General features: G+C 42.8%; 1 protein-coding gene across 3 annotated transcripts in view; it reads right to left on the bottom strand.

Annotated features, from left to right (window-relative positions):
- sema3fb (sema domain, immunoglobulin domain (Ig), short basic domain, secreted, (semaphorin) 3Fb) overlaps positions 1 to 26231 on the bottom strand; it is a 77699-nt gene that overhangs the window by 46753 nt on the left and 4715 nt on the right. The gene's annotated exons all lie outside the window — the stretch shown is intronic.

The following is a 26231-nucleotide window of genomic DNA, read 5'->3' as shown; positions in this document are numbered from 1 at the left end:
TGTGTGTGTGTGTGTGTGCGTGCGTGCGTGCGTGCGTGCGTGCGTGCGTGCGTGCGTGCGTGCGTGCGTGCGTGCGTGCGTGCGTGCGTGCGTGCGTGCGTGCGTGCGTAGGGGTCATAACCTCTCTGTCATTACTCCAAGAGCCCTGTGCTCCTAAGTCCAACTCAGCGGAGAACCATGTGCAGAAAGACTATGAATTACTACACTCTGTGAACCAATGAATCACATGTATATATCTGTCTCGCCACAGTTATGTGCATACCGTCTGGTTTCCTGAATACATTCAGCATGGACAATTAATTTGACAGAGGTACAGAAGCCAGAAAAAGTTGCAAGTAAGTACTGACTGTACCTGGAATTGCCGAATTCCTACTGCGTGTTTAATCATAGCTCCTCTAGAAGACCTAGGATTACTACAGTATATGAATTTTAAGAAGCACAAGTATAGCCCAAAGAAGAAAAAACTTGATTGGAAGAACCCAATTACCTTTAGCATTCCTTATCTTATACTGGTTTGCCCCAGCTTCATGTCAGACTATAATCCCCAAGAATTGGTTGCAGACACTCTTTCCTCTTTTCCCCTCTGGCTCAGCTGTCTGAGTCTTGGGGGTGAATGGGATAGAGAGAGAAAGAGAGCCATGAGACCAGAACACGTGTTGTAATGAAGATGGAGCTGGACTTCTCTCAAGATCTGCTTTACAAACCAATGATTGTGTTAAAGCAGTAAAGTGAAAATGGAGAGGGCTCAATCTTAAGCATCGTGTGTGAGCGCCGATATACATTTTCACCCAAACTCTGCAGTGGGTAATTGAAAATAGAACTTGAGCTTTAGACGATAGTGATGTATTGAGGCTGGATCAGAATCAGGGCTGGATCAAAGGGTATCTTGATGGATGTTGGATCAACACCGGATCCATTTATTTATGTAATTATGGCAATGAGGCGTATACGGTCTGAAAGCGGCTAATCATGTCTGCAGGCAGAAACTAATTTAATAAACATTGGTTTTCCGCAACTGTACAGTTCTGCTTATGAACACGTCTTGGATTGCGGGGTAGATCGGTCTAATATCCTCTTGTTTGAATTTACAATGGTAGACTATATCCCATAGCCTGGAAGGATGGTCATGCTGACGATGGTTGTCAGGCAACAACTTATTCCATGTCAGTGTAAAGAAAATATATATATTTTTATACTTGAATTTCAAAAAAATTGCAAGGAAATTGTGGGGGGGAAATGAATTAAAAGAATATCAAATTGAGACCGCAGCAGGCAGTCCATCAGGATCTATAGCTATCATGGTCTGATTTCCAACCATCTAACCATTTACCGACCACATAAAGGCTATGCCTTGGATTCAATTCTTTGCTTAGAACTTGCATTACTGCATGGCATCCCTAATCTCTGCCTGCACATTCCTGCCAATTTTTAACATCCTATCCAAATGAGCCTAAAGTCGTTCAGGAGTTACAAAAACAATCGTCAGTAGGGATGCACCGAATGGGAAATTCTTGGCCGAAACCGAATGCCGAAAATAGAAAACAGTTGGCCGAAAACCGAATACCGAAAGGCCGAATATGATAAATATATATAATTAATTTATTTGTTTACCAATGTTGATCAGCTACCTGATTATGGCAAAATACATGATTATGGCAAAACTTAACTTAAAGGACGACTTCACCGCTTTTCAACCTATCTTTATATAATAGGTCCTCACTAATACTCATGATAAAATGCTACAATTTTTTTCTACTCGGTCTGTGTCTCAGAGGAGGGCTGTGGACAGTTCAGAGTCCCGTCTACCAGTGACATCATCAATGGGGAATCCAAGCTAACAGAAACTGCAGGCTTTGTATTCCTGGAAAGTTGCAATGCAATAAAAGAAGCCATTGTTCTCGTGTTAATAAAAATCTAAATAAAAAATGTGAAATCTTGTTGGAAAAAAAAATCATGCCTAACGATGATGTCATTGGTAGACGGGTTTCTGGACTGTCCACAGACCTCCTATGAGAAACAGACCAAGTAGAAAAAAATGGTACCATTTTATCATGAGTATTAGTGAGGACCAATTATATGAAGATAGGTTGAAAAGCGGTGAAGTCGTCCTTTAAATAATAATCACTATTATGGGTCCATAAAACATTTATTAAGCACTTTTGAATGCATACATTAATTCCAGACTGACTGCTGCAAGATTGTAAAATGTAAACATTTATATAATTATATAATAAGATTATCCCGGATTTTATCCCAGATTTTAAAAAGATTTTTTGAAAATAGCATTGTTTCGGTGTCTTTCGGTGATATCGGCCAATATGTTTCGGTGTCTTTCGGCCGATATGTTTCGGTTTCTTTCGGCCGATATGTTTCGGTTTCTTTCGGCCGATATGTTTCGGTGTCTTTCGGTGATATCGGCCGATATGTTTCGGTGTCTTTCGGCCGATATGTTTCGGTTTCTTTCGGCCGATATGTTTCGGTGTCTTTCGCTGATATCGGCCGATATGTTTCGGTTTCTTTCGAAAATGCATTTTTTAATCATTATCGGCCGATATGTTTCGGTGGCCGAATATTCGGTGCATCCCTAATCGTCAGGCCTTGATGAACCCTCAAACATTCAGAATTGACAGGACATCTCTCCTCCTTGCAGGTGCATCCTGACAAGTCAATAGAAGATTTACAACTCAATAGGCACGGCACAGCAGCCTAATGTAGGTGACCCCAGTGGCCTAACATAATGCCCCACAGACATAAATGCTGTATTTGTTAAAGCAACGTGGGGTCACAGCGTGGGAGGCCAACAGTCCAGCCTCTTCCTGAGAATGACAGGAAGAGGGGACAGATTGTGGCAGTAGCCATTGTCACTGTGCTTCACGTGCCTTCCTCCCATCAGCCTCCCACTGCTCCGTCACTTTGAGCTAGAGCGTATAGTGCCACCTCAGCGCTTAAATCTTCCTGCTCCGTGGGAGGCTAGGCGGAGGAGAGGCTGTTCTTGCTCCTTTGTATGACTGTCTCTGTATTTAGGAACAGGCTACCAGGGCAGAATACCCTTTGTGGCTTTATTTTCTTTAACAGAGCCACATGGTTCACCACGCCGTGCGTTAGTCAAGCACAGGAGGCCTTCCCTGACATCGGGGGAAACGCTGACAACAGTTGGAGGGTGATAGAGGACATCTCAGTCAGCCACCCCTGCCACCAACAAACAGAGGGATATGGTCGGTTGAGTCCAGAGGCACCCCTGATTCCCAGGCTGTGGGGACAGGAAGTGAGATTAGAAGACAAATCCCATTTTCCCATGCATATGTCAGCAGGTCGATTGTGTTTTCCCCTCATCGTTTTCTTTCACTATTGAGAGGGCACTCGTCTGAAATAAAGGTGATTAGCCTTTCATAAACATCACATGGATTTCTTTTGTCCTCTGGCCTATGAGCTGGGCCAAGGGCAGAATTGGCCTACGTCCTACAGCCCACCCCAACACATACTGTAGGCCTACTCCCACGGGAATGGGGGGTGAGACACAAGGTTAACCCCTGCACACCAAGCACAGTTTTAGCCTTTGCGAGTGCCCCACCTCGGGGCAGAACAGACTAAGGAGCAAGAGCCACTGGACGCCATCCTTCTCTCTGATAATGTAAGCCTGCTGTTCATAAACTGAGGTTGTTTTAAAGGGTCTTCCGGGCTCGGCTATCTTATCCTCTTTCAGAAAATGAATGAGATAATAGCTCCGATAAGTTGTTTGAATTCCATCTGTTGTGATTCATGTTTCTGGTTCTAATGAAGCTTCTGTTCTTTTTTTCTATTAATAAAAGCATGATACTATATATATATATATATATATATATATATATATATATATATATATATATATATACACACACACACACACACACACACACACACACACACACACACACACACACACACACACACACACACACACACACACACACACACACACACATATATATATATGGAACTGCAACCGTGATTACAGGTCCCATAGAACCATAGTGTTGCTGTCCATCCAGGCTATGGGACCGCAACTCGGGCTATAAATCCTGTGTGAAAATGCAAATAAACGAAAATGTGATAAAAGTTAAAAATCAACTTCCTGACTCCCTCAAAATAGTCAATGCCCATGTGCAAGTTCAGATCGATTGCTCAACCCACTGAGGAGAAAAATGGATGTAGAGAGAAGGACAGATAATTAAAACACTGACACCATAATCATATGGAAAGTGAGCCAAAGTGGCGGCTACCATTCAGTTATTCGGTCATGTATTAATCATTGTTATAAAATAATTCCTCAGTTCTTTATCTGTGTTAAGACCTACATTATCTCTCCTGTTGGAGACTGGCAGTGCTCCATGCCAATGAGAGGTGGTGATAAAGTGACTAAGGGGAGGGGGTATGGGGGCAATAGATGCAGGGTCAGTGAGTTTACAAGCTGATTTAATCCTCCCAGTTTGTCACTGGTAATCTCCCTACAGCTAACAGGGTGCAAACGTCAGGCCGATAAACAGAGAGGATGGATACAGAGGGAAACAAGCGAGTGTGAGAGAAAGACAGAGAGAGAAACGGGGAGAGGTGGGAGGTGGGCTTCACATGCTTTCTCCAACTTCATCCGTCTGTTTCATACACACACAAATCATATACATGGTGTGCTAAGCAACGCATTAGCCATGTCACTCACACACACAACACCAGCATTGCTCAAAAGGACATTTTCTGAGTCAGCTCAGCTGGAGAAATGTACTACGTACATGCATTGATGCATGAACCAGAATATCGCTGTGATAATCCTAAAAATGAAAATATTTGTTTCCCTTGTGCTGGAGGTGCTGAGTGAGATAAAAAAAAAGGGAAAGGACGCAGAGCCAAAGCATCCTGTTTCTCCTCCATTTAACCCATTAAAACCTGACGCAGATTCTACAAAATGTCTTCTAATTTTAACAGTTTTCTGAAAAACGTAAGTGTTGCTCAAACTTTTTCATGTCAAGGACCCCACAAAATGATACGTGGCATCGGACCCCCATCTCAATGTATGTTGTGCCAGGGACCCCCAGAAGCAAAGATTTTAGTTAAAACATTTTGTTTAAAAATATATATATATTCAAAGATTTGCACAAAATGTTCATGATTTTTCAAAAATAGTAGATCTACAAGCTCATAGCGCGACACGAAGTGACACGCTATGAGCTTGTATATCTGCTATTTTTGATGAATCGTGATACACACACTCTTATATATATGGCTAATTTTAGCTAATGGGTTAAGAGAGTAGCTTAGAGTAGCCTTTAGGGCTTCACAATCGAAAGAAATAGAAGATCATGATTTTATGTTTCACAATTATGTGTCAACTGATGGGGGCAATTAATTCAAATATCTTAATTGGTCGGCTGTTGCACCTTTCCCTTGTCTCCTCATCATTACACAAGGGTTCAAAACAATCCAACAGGCACATTGAGGCACAATAAAGTCACAGAGGCCATATTTGGCCAAAGATAAGCAAAATTAAAAGCAGACCATTTTTATAAAATTATCTTTTTTTCCCCACCACAAATCCTTGCAATCGACGATCATCACAAACAAAAATCATTGTTACAATATTCAGAAACATAATCAGGATTATAATTTACTATCTAAATTCGTATGAATTCATATGAATTCAGTCGGATACATCTTTCTTTGAGGAAGGAATTTTGCCTATTATCCACAAGTTTCCTAGGGCGTTGTGGGCATCACTTCCTGTCGATTTGATATAGGTATCAGGGATCAAATCGACAAGAAGTGATGCCCACAACGCCCACAAACTTGTGGATAGACAGAGCTTCCTTCATCAGGGTTGTATAGGAACCGTCTGGGCCATATTTGTTGGTTAAGCTGTTCCACAGGTGAAAGCTTAGCTTTTATAGTCTATACTATAGGAAGTAGGAACACACCTACACTTTCCCTGTGTGATGCAAACACATGCTCCAGCCAGCACTCCAAGCCCAAGGATAATAGTAGAGTAGAGCCCGATGCCATATGTCATGGTCCAATACCAGTCCCGGTTTTGGAGTGTGGACTGAGTCCTCCTAGCTCACCAAATACAGACATTTTGACCTATATTTTGTTACACTTATTTTAAATCAATTTAAACAACTTAGATTTGGTTAAAGTTCCTATTTGATATCATTTCACTTATAAGCAAACAAATAAATAAGAATAAACAAATACTATTGACTATTGAAAACTATTGAAAAAAAAAAAAGAAAATACATGCATGCTGCACATACTGTACACATACATACTATACATAAATGCATGCGTACATACATGAATGCATACATAATTAAAAACAGGGATAACAGGTTGAAAGTGGTTAAAAATCAGGCTAGATCGGGTGCATTATTGCCCATAGTGATGTCATCAAAAAGTCAAATAATGTCTGAGATATCAGCCAGACCGATATATTGGCCGGGCTCTATAATAGAGACATATAAATATGGAGAGGTCATAAGTGAACAGCTTGACTACTCTTACCGCTCAGTGGCCCTGACAGCCCAACGGGACCTCATTTTCAGGGCCCAACATTTATTTCCCCCTTTAAAAGGAAATGTGCTTGTCAAACTATGTTTACTGGCTTGGGTGCAGCAAGGTTACACAGTGATATGTCATAACGTTTGAGGGTAAAATGCCACTCTCCATAGGTTTTCCATTTTCTTGCCAAAGCTTTAACTGCAGGTCCATACATTTCCTTGTTGAAGGCGTGTATAGGTCAAATGAATCACATGGCTAAAAACACACATAACTCTGATTTACTCTCCGTGACTGCACTGAACTGCAAAAAAATGCTGCATGTGGTTGTATCATATACTGCAGTTGATCTGTGGTACCTGTTCTACTGTAAAAACTAGCTTACAGCCACATTATATAGATCCAGTTGAGTGGAGACATGGCAATGGTATGGTACGGTACAGTCTTCTATGGGTCCTGTTTCTTCTTTATACTGTAGAACTAAAGTGCTGGTCTGAATGACAGCTGGTTCAATGAGAAGACAAAACAAACCCACACACGCACACCACACGCCATCACTTGATTGCCAAGCAGCTCTCCTAAACTGGAACTGGCAAAGTGACCTTGATGAAGGAAAACAAACTGCCAATCATTGATCGCCAGTACTTCTGACACATTCACTCGAGGGTCTCCCCTTTCAAGTTTGATCAATATCAGCCAAAACGCAGTCAGGGAGTAACACCAACGACAAGCTATTAAAGCAACATTGAGCCGTAGGGAAAACAGAGCATTTGGAGTTGACAGTCAGTGTAGGAAAGAGAGGGAGTACGATGGAAGGGACGGGGGATGGGGGATCATTAAGCTTGCAGCACACAGCACACCAAACTGGACGAATGCTTTAAACAATCCTACATAAACTTGACCTCACATTTTCCCTGGGTCTATAAAAGGGGTCACTGTGGTGCAGTCTGCTGCCAACACATGGGGGCCGCAACAGGCCAGCGCGTAACGATGATGTCGTTGGACACGCATGATGACCACAGACAAGTGGTCATTGTCCATTCCCACGGTGACATCACCACTTAAGCCCCATTTTATACTCAGTCATACGACAGTGTCAAAACACCCTAGAAATGTGTGTTCCTCAGAGCGCATCACCGCCAGGCCGGGTTGCCTACCCAGGGCTGTGTGTGCAGTCAGGACACGAGCTGCGGGGGGAATTGTTTGTACTGCAACTGTTCACGTTTGTGGTGGCCCCCATGGGCTCTATAGAGGCCCCTCAACATGGAGTGTACGTGCAAAGTATCATGCCGATCGGTTTCCGAGATTAGCTGCTCACATACAGACGAACAGGGAGACAGACAGGCGGGCTGATGGACGTGCTCACGGCACCGAAAACATAATCCCGACCCACGGCCATAAAAGGTTTGACTATAATGACAAAATAGGGATGCCATGTTGAGAGTGGTTTAAGGCTGGAATCTACATTTCCTTCTATGAACACTAAAGTTCATAAGCTTTTCATATTCATTAATTAGAGGATGATCAGATGGGCATTGGGACAGAGGTTAGGTTAGCAATATGTAACAGAAGAATGCTATGTTCCAAAAAAAGATATGTTCCAGATCTCCGGGCGAGACTTCTGTGCCCTTCTTATGAAAAGTTCAGCCTTCGTATACAATGTAAAATCCCTTAATATATTAAAGTAAGCAGTAACTAAGTCAAAAACAATGTAATCAAGTAAAAAACAACCTCCTCTCTCCCGTTTAACCTTTTTCATAGAAAGTATTCCAATAAACATATTGAATATCAGCCTGTGCATCAGCTGTATGAAAACAAATTCAAAATAATACCTATCCTCCACTCAGGTCAGGTTCATTTTGACTTAATAATATTTTCTACTGAAGGACCACTTCAGAGCAGGGCTAAATGAGGAGGTCAAGCCTCAGATGTAATCGCTGCATTCCACAATAAACCTGGATCCATAAATGGCAATAAACCAAACCACGTTGACTTATTAAATACATTCACTTCTATAGCATGGCAGGGACTGTCAGGTGAAAACACAGATGCCCTGTCTCATTATTCCTGGATAGTATATTTGACATAGAATCTAAAGGAAATCCCAGAGAAAATCCTAGTGTGTTTTTCTGCGAGGAACCTCCTAGACGCGGGCTGGTGGGAAGAGGCCGATGGATCGCGCAGATTGAGGTGCAGTTAAGCCACGACCGTAAGCATCCCTCTCTGCTCCAATCTGGCACTGGCGGCAACCAAAGCCCTCAACTCCCCATTATGACTCATTGATCTGAGCCTCTGTATCCCTGCCTGCCTTATCTCAGCTAATGGGGCAACCTCAGGATCTGTCATGAGCTGCAATATCCCAGCCAGGCCGAGTGCACTTAGAGTTCAGTACTGTTGCTTTTTAGTACTGTGGCACTAAGACCAGGTGCAAAAGAAAAGCTCTTATCCATCTTCCTGCACGTTCCTCCTCCTGATTGGAGAGAATCACCCCCAACCCCCACTAATCCATTCTTTTTTCTTTTCTTTTTTCAGAGTGGCATAATACATCTTCTTGAATTCCTTTTATCATCTCAAGAACCCACTCGCCCATTTCACACATATCTTGAACATCCATAACTCTTCCTAGTGTATGATAGCCTTGCTTTGACCCTAAAACGCTTGGAAACCCACAAAGGAGTTCCACTCTATAAACCCATGAAAGGCCCACAAATCCACTGTCATTTATAACTTTTGGGACTGGCATGACAGCAGGACACAGCAGGGTACAAGGGTGCCGGGGTAAAGCAGTAGACGAAAACATGTCAGTGTATTACAACACAGAAAGCCCACTCATTCTACACTCTCAGTAGCAGAGGAAGGTTGCAAACTTGCTACTGCAAATATCCAGAGAAATGTGGAATTATATTACATAGGGGAAGGATGTTTTCTTGGCATTTATATTGCAGCTGCAAAATAGCTATTGTGACACACTACATAATAATAATAATAATAATAATACATTTTATTTGTATTGCACTTTTCATTCACAGGGAATCCCAGAGTGCTACATGGTCAAAACATATAATCAATCATAGAAGGTTAGCAGGGTTTAAAAATGCCAAGCACAAAAGCATATTGCTGACAGTGGCTACACAACAATTTAACACAAAATAAAAAAGTTTGTCAACCACCTAAATCACCGGCCATCCACTTCAGACCTTCTAAATCCTTCAGCATTCTGTCTGGGTACAGAGACTCTTTAATTGAATCGAACTTCTCTGAAGCCACTCAAAGTGGTCTTAGCATGAATCCACGGTGACCCCTGGCAGGGCACAGGCCTGAGAGGGTCTTACAAAAAAACTAGAGAAAAAGCAGACTGCCTCCTACACCCCCACCCCCATCTCTTCCCTCACCTCCGCCATCAGCTGCATGCCACAGATATGGCTCCACCTCGTTAACCTTCAGTGGATGCCTGTCTCTCTCGACTCAACTCGTGCCTGCGGTAACATCCGCACATAGTGGCAGACCAACAGACAGATTGACAGCTGAGGAAAAATACATGTGGTTCAGTGACATGAAGACTCTGCCTCCCCTCAAGATTTTAATGACCAGCCAGGCGCTCTCTGCCTGGGTTGAGATCTGCGACGGCAAGTCACATCTGACAACTGTGACGTTTGACAGACAGGCAGGATATCTTCGTCTATGACCTTGCAGCCCACCTCCTGAGCAGTTCCTGGCTGTTGGTAATGAGCTATAAGGGGGCGAGGTCGGAAGTATTAGATTCGGAAGTGGCTAAAATGCAGCTTTTGTTCAGAGTGAGCTCCTCAATAGTAAAGAAGGTATGAAACCTTTGGACAGGAAGCGATCAAGGGCTGACCAAGAGTTCTCAATGCGCTCGCTCTATCCCTGCGGTATACAATACAGACACACATGTGTTTGTAGTGACAAGAGTTTATAGGTGTATCCATGGAGAGAAATAAACAAAAGGTGAATAAGGAGGGATATAGGAATATGATATAGGAAAATGTAAGAATAGGAGCAGGGAGGGGATGCATTTCTGAAAATTCCTGAAATCCTGCTTCTCCTGCTTTGATGCACCTAAAAGGCCTGCTCTTTGGAGGGAAAATCTCAGTCTCCATTGAAGATTGAATAAAAGAGTCAGCATGTTCCGGTGCAGGGTTTCCCCTCATTTTCACACTCCAGCACCTGGCAATTAACCATCAACTGGGCATGAAACCCATGACGGAGAGTCCCCCTGGTTTGAAGACAGAGATTAATGGATTCCTCATACTGTGCTAAATAGAGCAAAACCCAACTCCAGTGTGTAAGCAGTTAATGTCGGTATGTTATTGTTGGCCCTGTTCATGCAAGTCAATGCCGTTCGATAAACAAAAGCAATGTTGATAATACTGAGATCATTCTCAGTGAGCATGGTGCTTTGTAAGGATGATTATCACCCACTTTGTGAATTATGCATTAATCATTTATAAACTATTTTCATTATCTAAACATTATAGATTGACTGTCATTGTACAGTCTATTCATTCTCAGAAGTAATGTTTTATTTCAGTGGAAAATAATTCCTGAAAATAGCTCCTTGTCTCATATCTTTAACAACTTAATTTGAGCGGCCCCTTTTTCCCCCTCCCTTTTTCCCTCTACAACAGCTCAATTTGCCAAAAATAGCCGATCTATACAAGCTCACACAAGCATTGTAGCTTGTAGATCAACATTGTTTGCAGAATGTTTTCCTATTTTTTCAGAAACCCAGAATAGAGACTCTGTCACGCTAGGGTTCATGTTGTTAACTCATGTAGATCTACACAGGATTAGAAGCACTACAGGTGTAGTTTATCTCACATCTTCCACTTTCTGCACTTAGATCATGATAAAGATGTCTCTTAGCACTATCTCAGTGCAATGTTAATCTGATTAGATTTATTTTGAATCTGATTTACACAGGAACAACGGATGTGCCCGTATTTGCTTTCTGCTCTCTCCATCTCTTCTATAGCTCGCTCTCTCTCTCTCTCTCTCTCTCTCTCTCTCTCTCTCTCTCTCTCTCTCTCTCTCTCTCTCTCTCTCTCTCTCTCTCTCTCTCTCTCTCTCTCTCTCTCTCTCTCTCTCTCTCTCTCTCTCTCTCTCTCTCTCTCTCTCTCTCTCTCTCTCTCTCTCTCTCTCTCTCTCTCTCTCTCTCTCTCTCTCTCTCTCTCTCTCTCTCTCTCTCTCTCTCTCAACATGTTAATTGATGCAGCAATTAAGCAAGATACATCCAAACAGTAAACTTCTGGAACCCCTTTGTGTATGGCAGAGGAGGGACTAATCTGCCTCTCCAGGAAAGTCAATCTTGAGAATGCAGAGTATTCATTGGATGTGCATGGCTTGAATCCAAGCCAGAGGCAGTACAGAGAAGAAAATATTTGGGAACAGTGTGATTAATTGCAGTGTATCAGCAGTGAAAACAAAGTGAGATTAACTGCACCACGTTACCAGGAAACTAGTACAGTATATTATCCATTTTATGGGTCGTATTATGCACCAGCCTCTAGCAGCAATGATTTAATGCAGGTAAGCAATTATGTAAGGTCATATTTTTTTATCACAACTATTTCCTTGAGGCATGTTTCCATATAGGATTTATTCAATACCTTACACAAGCTTTCTTGAGCTCTGATAATATCCAGCTTTGATAGTGGCAGGTGTTTTTCCAATTGGTTTACCTGAAAGGCGAGAGAGAGTCTGGGATATCCATTCAACGCACCGAACAGGATGGCTGACAGTGATACATTACCAGCAACGACTCATTTTTACCCATGATGTATGCCACAATCAACCTCAAGGCCTTTTTTATTTCCTAACAAGCGTGTGAGGGATGAAGTGGGAGCTGAGGCTTCAGTGTCAAGTTACGCTGAAGCTGAACAGCAACAGTAGCACCTCCATTCATAAGTCTGATTTGCTTTGTTGTGTGTGGGTGTTGTGCATCGAAAATAGCAGATCTACAGCTTGCAGAGCTTGTATATCTGCTATTTTCAGTGCGTGACACCTCCGTGTATCACCCACACGCAACACCCGCGTGCAACAAAGTATAAGTCAAACAATAAAAGCACCATGGTCTGATCTCCAGAAAATCACTATTGCTGGTGCACTTGAAATGAAGGCATCACTACACAGGCACCGCTTCACAGCCTTGCCCTCTTATGGAGAATATGAAACATTTAATCAAATGCTATTCGTCTGCAACAATCGTTACTGGAGCCTCCATGGCACTGAGAAGAAAGGGTGATTATACCCATGGGAGAATCAACATGCATTTAATAAGTGCAGGAGAGGATCTATTGCATTGTTGAGCACATTGCTGCTGGCCCCGTGCTCACCAACAATTATTGGCTTATGTTATACAGGAGAGTAAAAAGAGATGAAACTCTATGACAGGAAAACTATCAGGTGTTGCAAGTGATTGTCTGGGGTCACGACAGCTCTTTTCAAAGCTGAGTTCAAACTTGCCCTCAAACTAAATGATGAAAGTGAATTTCCCTGACATCTCAGGAGAAAGCCATTGGCAGGTAATTCAAGTATGTAGCTGAGAGGGAGAACGGCGGTTTTATTGTGCTACATGAGTTGAGAATGACTGCAACTGTGAAAACACTAATGACAGAAACATAAAACAACTTCCCATGTTACCTTTGCCTTAAAAACGTAACTTTGCCTTGAAACATTTCCCCCAAAAATGGGCACTGAGGAAAGCTTGCACTAAAACGTCTGCCCATTGTGTCATACTTATTTCTTCCATGTGAATAACAGGCAAATTATTTGCGATGATGCACTGACCTCTGCAATTTTTCTTTGAACTAACTATTCGGTTTAAAACACCAACATGACTATGCTGATTATACTGATGAGTTGAGCACATTCCCACTCCTACAGCTGAAATATTTTCAGACCATGAATAAAGCAAGCCATTATTATCCAACTGCAACATCATATGATTTTGAAAATGCCATTTTGCTGAGATTGGTTGATGTATTCTCACTGAGGTTGTGTTTGAAAATGATTCCATGAAAGACCATAAAAGTGAACACCAAACAGAAGACAGGACACGTCTGATCAACCAGGACTTCATAAGAAGTAACCATAATAAAGTTACCTCTGAGACGGGAAAACACAGTTTGGCCAATACTTTGTTTAATCAGAGGCAATTATTTTTTCCAGAATAGGGCAGACTGAGACATGTGCTTGGCATCCCTGGCAGTGCCATCTGGCAGGGGATTGAAGAGGGTTGGTTCAAGTTGGCTGGCAACATGGCGCTTCCAACGAGTCTGTCCAATCTCAGAACCCCCCTTAACTGCTTATTATGACACCAGTCAGTGACCAAAGATAGTAGAACTGTGAACAGATCCACACGTAACAGGTGTATGACCTGACAGAGACAAGCTCAGTCGCAAGCCGGTGGTGCAGTTCAGTGAACCCCTGGCAGCATTCCTTCAAAAGCACTTTTTATTTCCAGTGGAACATTTGGGGAGGGGGGTGCATTTGGAAACAAGTAATGACATAAATTATTTGGCTGGAAATTCTGTTGATTCAATAACAATTTCCACACGTACTAGCTTGGGCGGCAAGTCCCAAAGTGCCTTGGAGATTATCTGACAAACACAAACACATGACGTTAGTTTTAAGTTATGTTTGCTGCCTCAACAAGGATGTTGAAGAGTTAATTCCACAGTGCATTCCATCCCCTTGTGTGTCGTTAGGAGTGCCGCATCTCGCCTCAGCATCGTTTATCTCCGCACAGCTAATTAGTTCCGATCAATTACCTTTACTCAACGCAGCTTCCACATTTAAGAAAACAGGAAGAGCAGTTTATTCGCCATTGCTCTTTTTTGCCAGTCTTTTAAAATATTCCCTCTGGTTGGTTCCACTCACTGGGCCTTCTTTCTGCTAAGAGGGACCCCATTAAAAAGTTATCGCTCACAGCAGAGTCCTGTAACTGACAAGATGTGGGCCGTCAGACCCCCTGGAATCCTCCCCTGAATCGCCACACTCCCCACATGCACCGTGGCCGAAAAAGGGGAGGTTTTGCTGACTTAAATGCGTGAATTAAAATAGCAAATGCTCGTCACTATGTTAGTAACTTCGACTGACATTGTTGTTGTTTTGTCACCAACAGCGCAGAGAAAGGGAAACATTACAAAGGATGATCATAACAGTTAGTATTTGGTGTAAAAGCACATGGGTAAGTAGAGTAGTTTTGTTCATAAGCAGGAAAAATACAACCTCACTGGTGACAAATACATGGAGGATGGCCAAATTACAGTGAACACCAGGAAAGTGACAGTATATGGACCGATCCTGTAGTCTGACGTTCCTGACAAGGCTTGGTGAATGCGCGCCGCTCCCAGCAGCACTGTGCCCTGGTATATACATTTCACACAAACCAACCACACTTTATGCCACACAATCCCTCATGCTGCACCCTCAACAGTCTGTCTTTTATTTACATCCTGGAAGATAAAACATAAACGTGTCAAAGATTGGGCAAGTGGAATTTGATCTGCAATGTAGCCCATGAGAGAGACTGCGTGGACCTGGACTTGGAGACTGAGAGCAAAAAAGCAGGCATGAAATCTTAGCCGAACTTCTCCTTGTCTCCCCCCCCCCCCCTCTCTCTCTCTCTCTCTCTTCCTCTCTCCCCCTCCAACTCTCAGAGCAGTTCTTGGACTCTATGCCCGTTTGTCTTCTCTCGAAAGGAAATGCAAAGCAGGCTACTATGAAACTCTGGGAAACGCCATGGGACGTCCCTGGAGGGGAAATCAAATATGGTCACTAAGATCCTTACAGTAAAGTGGCAATAAAGTATTCATTAACCCCCATTGAGGGGCTAAGTGAGACAACAAGCAGCTAAGTTAAGAAGTCAAACAGACTTAACGCACATAGTCAGTCTCCAACCTCCCCTTCGAGTATCAGGATTTGCACAACAATGAGAGGCTTTTGATCAGCTCGAGTGCATGTACATCTAGTTACGAGAAGGCTCACAAGAGCGGGAGAATGTACCTCCTGCTAGGGGCTAAGAACTCTGCTGAGTGATCTAACAAAGTGTACAACATAGGAGCATTGTCGAAACTGTTTTAAAAACTTCTCTTCCGACACTCATAATCCACCAAGCTTTCACATTGCAACACACAGCCCTCTGCTGACCTGGCGCTGTGCCAGCCAGGGTGGGAGGATGTAAACAGTCTCCTCGTGGCATTAATTTTCCCTCCATCCAAAGACCTCATTTTTCACCTCCATTCTAAACCGATGTCTCCCCTTTAGCGGCTCCACAGCGGAGTTGCTTGGGTCCTGGACTGAGGGAATCTATAGCCCGGCGCAGAGAAAGACCAGTGGGATGCCGCGCAGTGCATTCATCGACCAAAAGAAAAGGCCCGATGCCAGTTTGACGGCCACCCCCAGGTCTCCCAGAATGTGAATGAACTTCTGTGAATAAGAGGCAAACCTACACAAACGCCCCTGCAGCTAGGGGACCTTCACAGGGATAAGAGTGTGTGGGCGACACTAAACAACAACAACAACGGGGTTTGCATGCCAGTGTCCCCCTTTTTTCTCTCGCCAACAAAAAGGAGGCACCACCGCCACCGCAGGAGGGCGCCTGAAAGGATGGGTCGTTAACAAAAAACGCAGCCTGTAGGGATGTCACCGGCCGGGCCTCAATGGGATGCGGATGAGAGTCCATCTCCACACACAGCATTTAACACCTACTCTTCCAGCAAGCAGAAAGCAGCGAAGGGGGAGCTCCACATCAGCATTTAAAAAACACTGCATTACAAAGGCATCAAAGTGAATGCATTGTGCTGCATGAGTGCTCTTGTGGGCCACACTTAGCACAGTTTGCCTTAACAAACAGCTTAGTTTCACCTTACTGCAGTGGAATAGCATCAGGTAAAGACTGCGAGCACTGGCCACGGCGGAAAGGAGAGATGAAACATGCAGTAAAGACTGTTTAAAGGTCACCGATTTTTAACCTGGAATCGATCCTTCAAACTTTTTTGTCTATTTACATAGAGAATAGTTATTCAGTCACAATAGAACAATAGGATTCCGTTTTAAAATCTGCAAAGTTGCTCAAACGATTCACTGTAAAATCCTGTGTTCATTTAACTGAGGATTTTGCAGTGCAATCTTATAGCTGTGTCGGCAACCTTAAATATGAATCCAGAGGCTCCACTCCCCTGTGTCTCTATAAGCAGGGTTCAGGTTCATTCGTATTGTAGCAGAATATTCAGCCCCATATTGATATAGAAAACTGAATGTTAGCCACTGAACTTTGATTTCAACTGTCAGACTGAATGGAACACAGATGTTTAAGTCTAAATGTTCTCTCTGCCGATTTCATGACCCACATTCACTAAGTCATGCAACAGCAAACTGGAGGAGTTCAAAAGCAGCAAGTTGGTTTCTTGTGACATTCACTTGTATGTGTACTGGGCCATCACACTAAAGTGCAGTGTAGTGCACCACTACGTCCATATCATGGTTTCAGGCACATATGGCTGACATTATTGTTGCCATTTATGTCATTGTCATGGTTGTTTTAGAGAAGAACCTGTTCACTGCATTATTTTTAGACATCTACACTATCTGTAGCATTTCAAAATGGGAAACAATTGAAACATTAAACATATCTTTTTGTCCTGACCAAGAGAGGCAGCATGTTTTTCAAACTGTTGCAGACTAACAACATAACAAGTTACAATTAAAAGTAGCCAATCAATAAAAGTCATAATGGCATAATATGGCATTATGGAAACAAGGCACACGTTGCAAATAATTCATTTTCATATACTGTAGTATTATATTATAATACTCATTCTAGCAAATTAATTATTTTATGAAAACATATTTTGCATTTTGGGGTGAGAGACTGGTGTTTTGAGCACACTATATTTGGATGTCAGCATGGAGACACTGTATCTCTCGGCACAGAGACATACATACACGCAACTGGATCTCCCACTGACAGAGGCTGAGAAATGATGTTGAGCTGCTGCATCGGCGGGAAAGAGTGCCCTTAACCGGCCGCAGTCAGGGTCACGTTCTCTTGCTTGAAACTCCACCACAGATGACCCCTTTGGGGACCTGTACATACATACATGTATGTAGACAAGCTTGTGTTTCCACACATGTCTTAGAATTCTATCTATGCAGCCATACGTTATTCCTCCTTACACTATACTATACAGTATGTTCATGACATTAACATTACCAGCCAAGCTGGGCAAGTATAAACGGGGAGAAAAAAAAACAATGTTCTGACTCTGTAGGCCTATCCCTCACCCATTACAAAACACCCTGGTGTTGATATAAGATTCAGTCCAACAGAACTCTCAAGTACTCTGTATTTCTGCAAACATATACATAACACATTTTAAGGTGAATCCATGGATCTAATCCCTCTGGGCCATTATTCTACCTGACACCTTAATCTGTTGCATTGGCAACATGAGGGCTAAGAATACACAGTGCTCCAAGCTGCGGCAACGCAGAGACAAAGCCAGTCTGAGTTCCCAACCTGTTTGTCCAGTCCCCACTAATGCCCTGTTTTTACTGGTGAGAAAATGCACCAAATCCCACAGGAGGTCCTAATTGTGCCACCTAGAAAAGAAAAAAAGAGGGGCCCGACCTTGAAGGGTGAAGCTTGACAGGTGTGCTAGATACCCAGCCGCCAGGTCAGCTTAACCTGGGCCCTCATATTTGGACCTGAAAGGTCAAACCTTTGAACACTAAATGCTCCATCATTGTCTGTAGTGGTTAGCCGAATAAAGGGACAGCACAAAATAACAAAAAGGGTATACCGCACTTTGCTTCAGGTTCATGTAATTGAATGGTCTCATGATGAAGGTTAATCACAGGTGACAGGACTCCTGTGATTGACACAGTTTCCACCTTGCATGACAGTGCACTAAGTATTTTGGGGCAGTTGTAGTGATTGCAGTACTAGACAATGAATTATGACATTACAATAGAGTTTGACACTTTATGCAATCATTCCCCGTGCAAAAGCTCTGTCCTTAGTCTACAAATCTATAATTTGTATAGCCTCTCTTGAATGTTTCAGGTTTTTGGTTGCTGTGATTCAGGTTGTCACTTTTTCTATATAGAATCAGGGGGAAATCACAGATGAGTGTTGTTCCTGAAATAAAACTACACGGGACCAGAACCAGCTCCGGCAGCAGGCAGGGAGAAAATGATTCACAGTATCTGGACGATCTGGCTGGTATTTTCCAGTGTGGGGAAGGAGAAGGGAGCTGTGAGCAACAGATGCAACAACATGACCGCGAAAGAGGAGCTGGATAGACCACCACACTGAGAGCCACTGTCTTGGGAGAAGATCTCCGTTTCACTTGGAGGGGGCTGACAGAGCCAGTAACTCGATTCAGGAGGATGTTCGGCAGGTGAAACCCAGACCAAAGAGGCGACACCGTCCACACACTAAACACTCGCCTCTTCCCTTTGGATGCTAAAAGAGAGTAGCCATGCCATGCCAGGAATCCCAAACACGCCGCCCCCTTTGCGTTTATTGGCCTTCCCTTTTTCACGGTGGGAGTAGGAAGCGAGTAGGAGAGGGCAAAGATACGAGGGACCGCACCAGGAAATCGAGCATTCAAAAAGACGGGTTAGGCTATATTTAGAAGACACTCTGTCACCTTCAGTTTTCCCAGCGAGAATAATCCCCGTACGGGGGAAGTTTAAGGACCCTGCAGAGCGCAGTGGGGATTTGGCCTGAATCTGCTGCGCCCCTGGAGAACTGTTTACTTGATAACGCACGATTCGACTTTCTGCAAGAAAAATAATGAGCACGGTAGCAATGGATATTTTAAAAGTACATGCAGCAATCTTTGTCCAGATGTAAGCGAAAGACAGTCCAGAGGAGAGCCATTCCGCAGTTTTTAAATGGACCAAGCACAAGGGCCACCCAGGCAGAATGATTAACATATTCCAACTTTGTAGCCATATGGCACAAGACATATGCAGATTGCAGAATGAGGCGCGGGCTATCCTCTATACCAGGGACACCCTGCATTAAATGAGGGAAATTAATTGCCACAAAAAAGGATCCATTATTAACCCACAGGTGGATGCTGGGGGAGGTGGTGAGATTGCAAAACTGGATACAGCAGACAGTGCAGCACGGTAGCATCAGAACAGCGCAGCAAGCAGCGCTGTATAATATATATACAGGTGTGTGTGTGTGTGTGTGTGTGTGTGTGTGTGTGTGTGTGTGTGTGTGTGAGTGTATATATACACACACACACACACACACATATATATATTAAAATGGGCTTAAAGGGAGGAACCTCTAGTATATATATATATATATATATATATATATATATATATACATATATACATATATACATACATACATACATACACACACACACACACACACACACACACACACACACACACACACACACACACACACACACACACACACACACACACACACACACACACACACACACACACACACACACACACACACACACACACACTACTACCTATATACTATTACTACTGTCTAACAAGGAAAGAGGTGGGCAGGTCCTCTTGCTGCTTGCCATTAAAATACCCTGCATGGTTTCTTGGCCTGCCTGACGTCGTGCAGAGGGCCAACAAATTAACAAATAGTTTGGGTTAATTACTAAGCCAGGGAGCTACTGTTTGTATGTGCCACTCACACACTGCTGTCGGCCCCCACCCATCCACCCACACACATACACAGTTCATTTGCCTTTATTGTCCCAAGGAGGTAAATTGTATTTGCAGCCAGGAGTGAAAAACATAACAATACAAATAGTACAATACAACAATATAAACAGTTCACAATACACACTCCACCCAACAAAAAAAATACATATTCAGTAAACCTATGGAAAAAAACTTTCCAAATACTGCACCTTGCCCCGGGAGTTCTGAATCTAGGCACATTACAAAGTAGAGGGTCTCATACAATTCTTTACTCCCTTTTGTAAGTTCATGTGCAGCACACTGAAGGATTAGCACGGTATCTGGAGCACTGGGTTTAGACTGGACCTCACAGGCTCCCATGGTTAATAATATGTAACCTTCTATTCTCCTATTTACTGTACCACCAAGACGTTATTATATCCCCACCCCACCTCTACCCCCCTCCTTTATTGATAAAATACTGCTGTTATAGGCAATATCACATCTCCAAAACCCCACTGAAATGCAAGTTGGGCAGGACCGGGCTGCATTTGCATTTCAACCTCCACCACCACCCTGCTGCCTGTATTAAATGGTTAACCACATGCACAAATGAGTTCTGTGTGACTGTTAGAAGGGAGAAGAGAGTTTCACACTAAATATAACTTTAGCCGAACCGCAATGTGGGGAGAAGCTGAGGTCTGGGATGTGGCCACAGAAACAGTGGTTTTCACTGCTTTGTCAGTCATTATATTGCCGCCACAGGAATATATCCTCTGAGCCCTCACAAGCAGTAACTACAGATTGCAGCCAAACCTTGACGCAAGGCCACTGGGGCAGAGGTGTTTTGGTCTTTACATGTGGTCCAAGCATGTTGCAGTGTTAAGGCTGGTACACACCAAGCCCACATCTGGCCATCGGTCCGTTGTTAAACGGCTGTGGTTGAGAATCGGTTGTAGAATGTTTGGTGTGTACACAGTGGTAGTGAGGCGTCTGCATGACACACACACACACACACACACACAGTCCGTAAATACACAATATTTTCGAGCTGCGTTCGCTTCCAGCGTTCGCGCGTCTTACTTGTTGTAATGCTTTGTCTGTTTGTTTTTGTTGCTCAACAGCCTTCCAGTTGGCTTTACACCGCAGATTTCTGCAGACTACTGCCACCTCCTGGCATGGAGCTATTTCCTCTCACGCAAGCGCACAACAGCGCCATCAGCCGACCACCTGTGCGGCGTGTAAACAGCGTGCACACATGCAGCAACATTTAACACCCAACTCCTGACCCGACCTTTAAAGTTGGTGTGAAAGAGTGTCCACATGCCGTTGACGTTATCATGCAAATGAGACTAATGAGCAGCAACAGGGAAAGGCTGGTATTTGCGCAGGCTGTCCAGGAACCTATTTGCAGCGATCACCCTGAGATAATAGAATATCACTTTATATTCATCTTCAGGAGGTGGCTGCTCAATGCAAATGTATATTGTATATTCTATAGCTATTAAAACATGAACCATTTTAGTAAATAACAAATCTGCCCCACGCTAAGAATGTTATCAAAGCTAGTCAGGTCAGAAGTGATAAGAGTTTGAGATAGGCCATAGGCCAATTCTGATCACTAAATATACTCCTCTGAACTGAGCAGACAAATGTGAATTTACCATGTGAACCATACTAAAAGCAGTTTAAACATTCACTAGAAATGGTGAGAAGATTGTCAGTTAGCAGGATGAGCCCAGGGATGAACAGATAGCAAACATTGTTATTTATATATAAAATAAATAAATAAATAATTCTTAAGCTGCTTTTTTCAGGTTTAATCCACTGATGTTGTTGCTGGGCATTGAAATCACATAAAAAAACATGATAATGATAGTAACACCTCTGAAAAACAAAACTACAGCACATTGAGGACACGCAGATTCATTCCAGAATGCTGGGCATTTATCCACGAAGGGGAGACCCCCCCCTCAACACACACACACACACACACACACACACACACACACACACACACACACACACACACACACACACACACACACACACACACACACACACACACACACACACACACACACACACACACACACACACACACACACACACACACACACACACACACACACGCCCGATATAGACCAAAGACTTGGCTGAGGAGTAAAAATAGGAGCTTGCTGCTATTCCTTTACAGATGGATAGATGGATGGGTAAGAGGGGTCCAGATGAGAAATGTGAATGAATGACAAGATAGATCCACTTTCTCTTAATGAAACCTGCATCCCCACTGCAGAATTCTTGTCTGTTGTGGTCAATTTGACCCACATTCCAGCTACCCCTACTGCTGTAGTCTGCTATCAAAACCGATATTAGAACCAATAACCGACTTATAACCAAATAATTGAGAGGCAAGGTTTTTTATGTATTCTTATCAATGAATTGACACAAAAGTCTGATTAACAACTTGATCACTATTTTATTCTTCGTGGTACAATGCTATGTTCAGCTTTTTTTTTATAATCGTTCGCTAAAATTGTAATCGAGGCAGAAGTTTGGAATGATATTGATTTGAAGTCACATCGTCCAGCCCCAGTCTGTAGTGTTTACGCCAGAGAAGAGGGTGGTGGAGGGTTGATGGGCGGGTGGCGGTTGAGGGAGGGTAGCTGTAATCCCTGCGATGTCATAATATGGCATTTGAAAGGCTTTCCTTTGAATCAATATGCCACGATTACTTAGCTATTCAAATGTCATTATTAACCCCGGTAGGGAAAAAGGTGAGAGGTGTGCTGCGTATATACCGTACATGGTGACATCCTGAGTGTTGATTAGACTCCGAGACGCTTACGGGTCAATTTTTACACTCTCCGAGTTAAACACTCATGGTTTTACTGTGCAGGAGAGATAACTCCCAGGGGCCTCTAAGGTGCAAGACGTGGCTCTATTCCTCTTCAAAGTGAAAATGTACTATCATGGAGACTCTTGACCCTGTGCCGCTGTTTATTCTTAACTAATGTTTACCTGCTCTCTGTTTATCCAAGCAGACTGGGAAGAAAATCCCCTGTTTACAGATCCCTGGAATGGCACTGATGGCTTTTACTCAACACTCACACTTTCCCTGTAAACAAATATATACAGTAAGTAGAGGCCTTTATGACAGTGGTTCTCACGCTTTTCCAGGTCAAGGACCCCCAAAATAATATGTGTTTGACCACGGATCCCCATTTGAAAATATTTTGTGCCAGGGACCCCCATACAAGACTTGTGTTATCTAAAAAATATTCAATTTTTTAAAAATGTCTTCTTTTTTTTAAATAGCAGATCTACAAGCTCACAACGCGTCGCATTGTGACACAATGTGAGCTTGTAGATCGGCTATTTTCAAATAGCCAATCATAGGCTTAAAGTGGTTAAACTGCTGGGGACCCCATGGAAACCCCTCAAGGACCCCTTGGACCACACTTTGAGAACCACTGCTTCATGATATAGAGGTTTTTCTTTGATATTGCATTATAGCCAAATGTTTCTCTCAGTTTCATTTGAAGAAATTAATGTTTGTTTAGACATGGTTGGTAGTCCAGATGAAGCCAGGTTTTATGTGTGGCCTGAAAAGATAGCCGTAAGCATGGATTTAGATTGGAATCTGCTTAATTTAATGTACTGAATAAACTCACATAATGTCAGAGTTAAATGTGGGCCAAATGCAGCCATGTTATCCAGCTCAGTCTTGATTCATGACAAATGAATACCAAACATACCCACTGTGCCTGTTAGCACATTTGTTTGTTCAAATGATTTGTCATTCTCTAGGGATAATGTCACACTGTGATGTAAAAAGAGTGATCTGAAAAACTACACATAAATCTGTAACTTTTATGTGTGGCATGCAGAGTGGTTGTAGGCTATGTTCTCACACTTTTGTTATGCTTGTCAACTCAGTGGTTTGCTTTGTTATTGAGAATGTTACAAAACGTGTGTTATACACTTTCTAAGAATGAATTGGGGAAGATGCCTTTAATTTATTATATTTCCTCATAGAAATAATCCCACATCCTGTTGACCCCAAGTACCAATAGAACTGACCTGAATTGGAAACAGTGAGCTAATAATGGCTTTGATTCTGGACCAAGCTCAAACAAATGCGATTCTACAAAGCTATTTGACTAGTTGACATGATGGCGGCAGAGAGAGAAACATAACTCTCTTGGGGATTGATGGCAGCAGTGGTCTTGTCTCGAGTCGACAACCCCCTAAAAAGTCAAATTGATTATCTATGGCAGCTAGCTTCCCCCTACTCTAGCTATACAACACTCGGGTTGCTCGTTTAAAGAGGGCCAACCAGAATTGATTACACTCAGAAACTAAGACAGACTGGTTGGATTTTATCATCTCTGTCCTATGTCCAAAAGGAATTCAGTGCAGTAGGCTATGATAAGACTAAACAAAGTCTAACGTTCAAGGTTCTTCCTCATCTCACACTGAGTAACACTAATGTGTTTTAACAATGCAGATGCAGAAGGAAACTGCCTGCTTCTGTGGTGTGAATTAATTGGAAACTAATTTGGATAGACTTTGTATCATAACTTGGTGTTCCTCATAGTACAATTCAAGGAGGCACGATACAGGGGGCATGGCTGGGGAAACAAATTAGAAGTCTAGTGATTTACTCTACCTGTTTTAATAAGGTAAGTGGGGGCCTCTTAAACTGAGGTCATGTTCCTAAACCCCTTACTAGAGCTAATCAGTTTGAGAAATGTATTAGTCCCAGTCAACACAAAGAAATAGATACTGCAATTTGTTATGTTTTAGTTTAGTTTTAGTGACTTAAATAAGTGCAATATATGCTCTGTTCGAAGTTTTGGAAAGGGAGCTCATATAACTACAAATTGATTCATTCAGAACTTCTGATAGGCGGTCTCAGAACTTTTTCTCAGAACTCCTGCACAACCAGATGTCCTGACTGTCGGTAGAAGCATGTATTGACCTTTACTGCCATAGTAGTCGTAAATGATGTTATTATAATGGAAGCAAAAAACCACCCCACCAAAATAATAATAATAAAAAAGTATGTGTGTGTGTTTGTGGGTGTGTGATGAAAATAAATAAACACTGTGGTTCTTCTGCATATGTTTGCCCAAACCAAACCACATATCCAGGTCCACACAATTTATATTTGTGGTCAAAGGTGACCTGGCATCTCAAGTAAAGAATTAAAATGTCACAATGAAGTAGGGGAATTGGTGCAGGCTGGTCAAGGTGAGAGACAGGCCTCTCAAAAAAAGCAATTAAGGAGAGAGTCATAATATTGAGTTTGTGAGTGGTGTGTGTGTGTGCGTGGGGGGTTACATTCCTTTGAGAGACACAGCACCAGCAGACTGTGAAATTCATATTGACTAGAGGGGAAAACAGACTGGTAAGCAACAGCGTCTTTGCTTTTCCACCCCGTTTGTCAGCTAGAGAATATTGCTTTCGAACACCTTTTTTCTCACAGATGCTTCAGAGCAATGCAGCCTGTCAATGATGCTCCTCATACAATCACATCGCAATAAGTCTGCTCCCAGAAATGCCATTCAAATGAAATGAAAAGTGTTGTTCCTTCTTCAAAAAGAGCGACATAGTGAAGACACTTGGTAGATTTACATTTTGAAGAAAAAGAAGGGGATAAAAAAGGGGGGGTATGACATTATTGCTGAGCTCTGGATATGTGTGCAGTGGTGTATTAAATCCAACTTGATTAAAGACACTGAAAATGCCTTCAACAATGAACTGTACAAGTCCACTTAATTAAGTCAACGTGTGTCGCGGAGCCCTGGGAAATGGAAAGCAAAGCAAATAGTGTGGCTGCTCAGTCCCTTAGCCTTTCTCTGGCTGCTAATCACAAGCTTGATCTTCAAGTGGAACAGGCCTTGGGGACCGCTCTCTGCTTGGCTGATCCTGGCAATTTGCTCTTGATAATACGCTCTGTCTCGCTCAGCACCCCAAATACCCTCTCACCTAATCATAGGCTG

Source organism: Gymnoscopelus microlampas (genome assembly GCF_963454915.1).
Source record: "Gymnoscopelus microlampas genome assembly, chromosome: 7".
In the NCBI taxonomy this organism is placed as follows: domain Eukaryota; kingdom Metazoa; phylum Chordata; class Actinopteri; order Myctophiformes; family Myctophidae; genus Gymnoscopelus; species Gymnoscopelus microlampas.
This window is presented reverse-complemented; position numbering and strand designations above follow the sequence as displayed.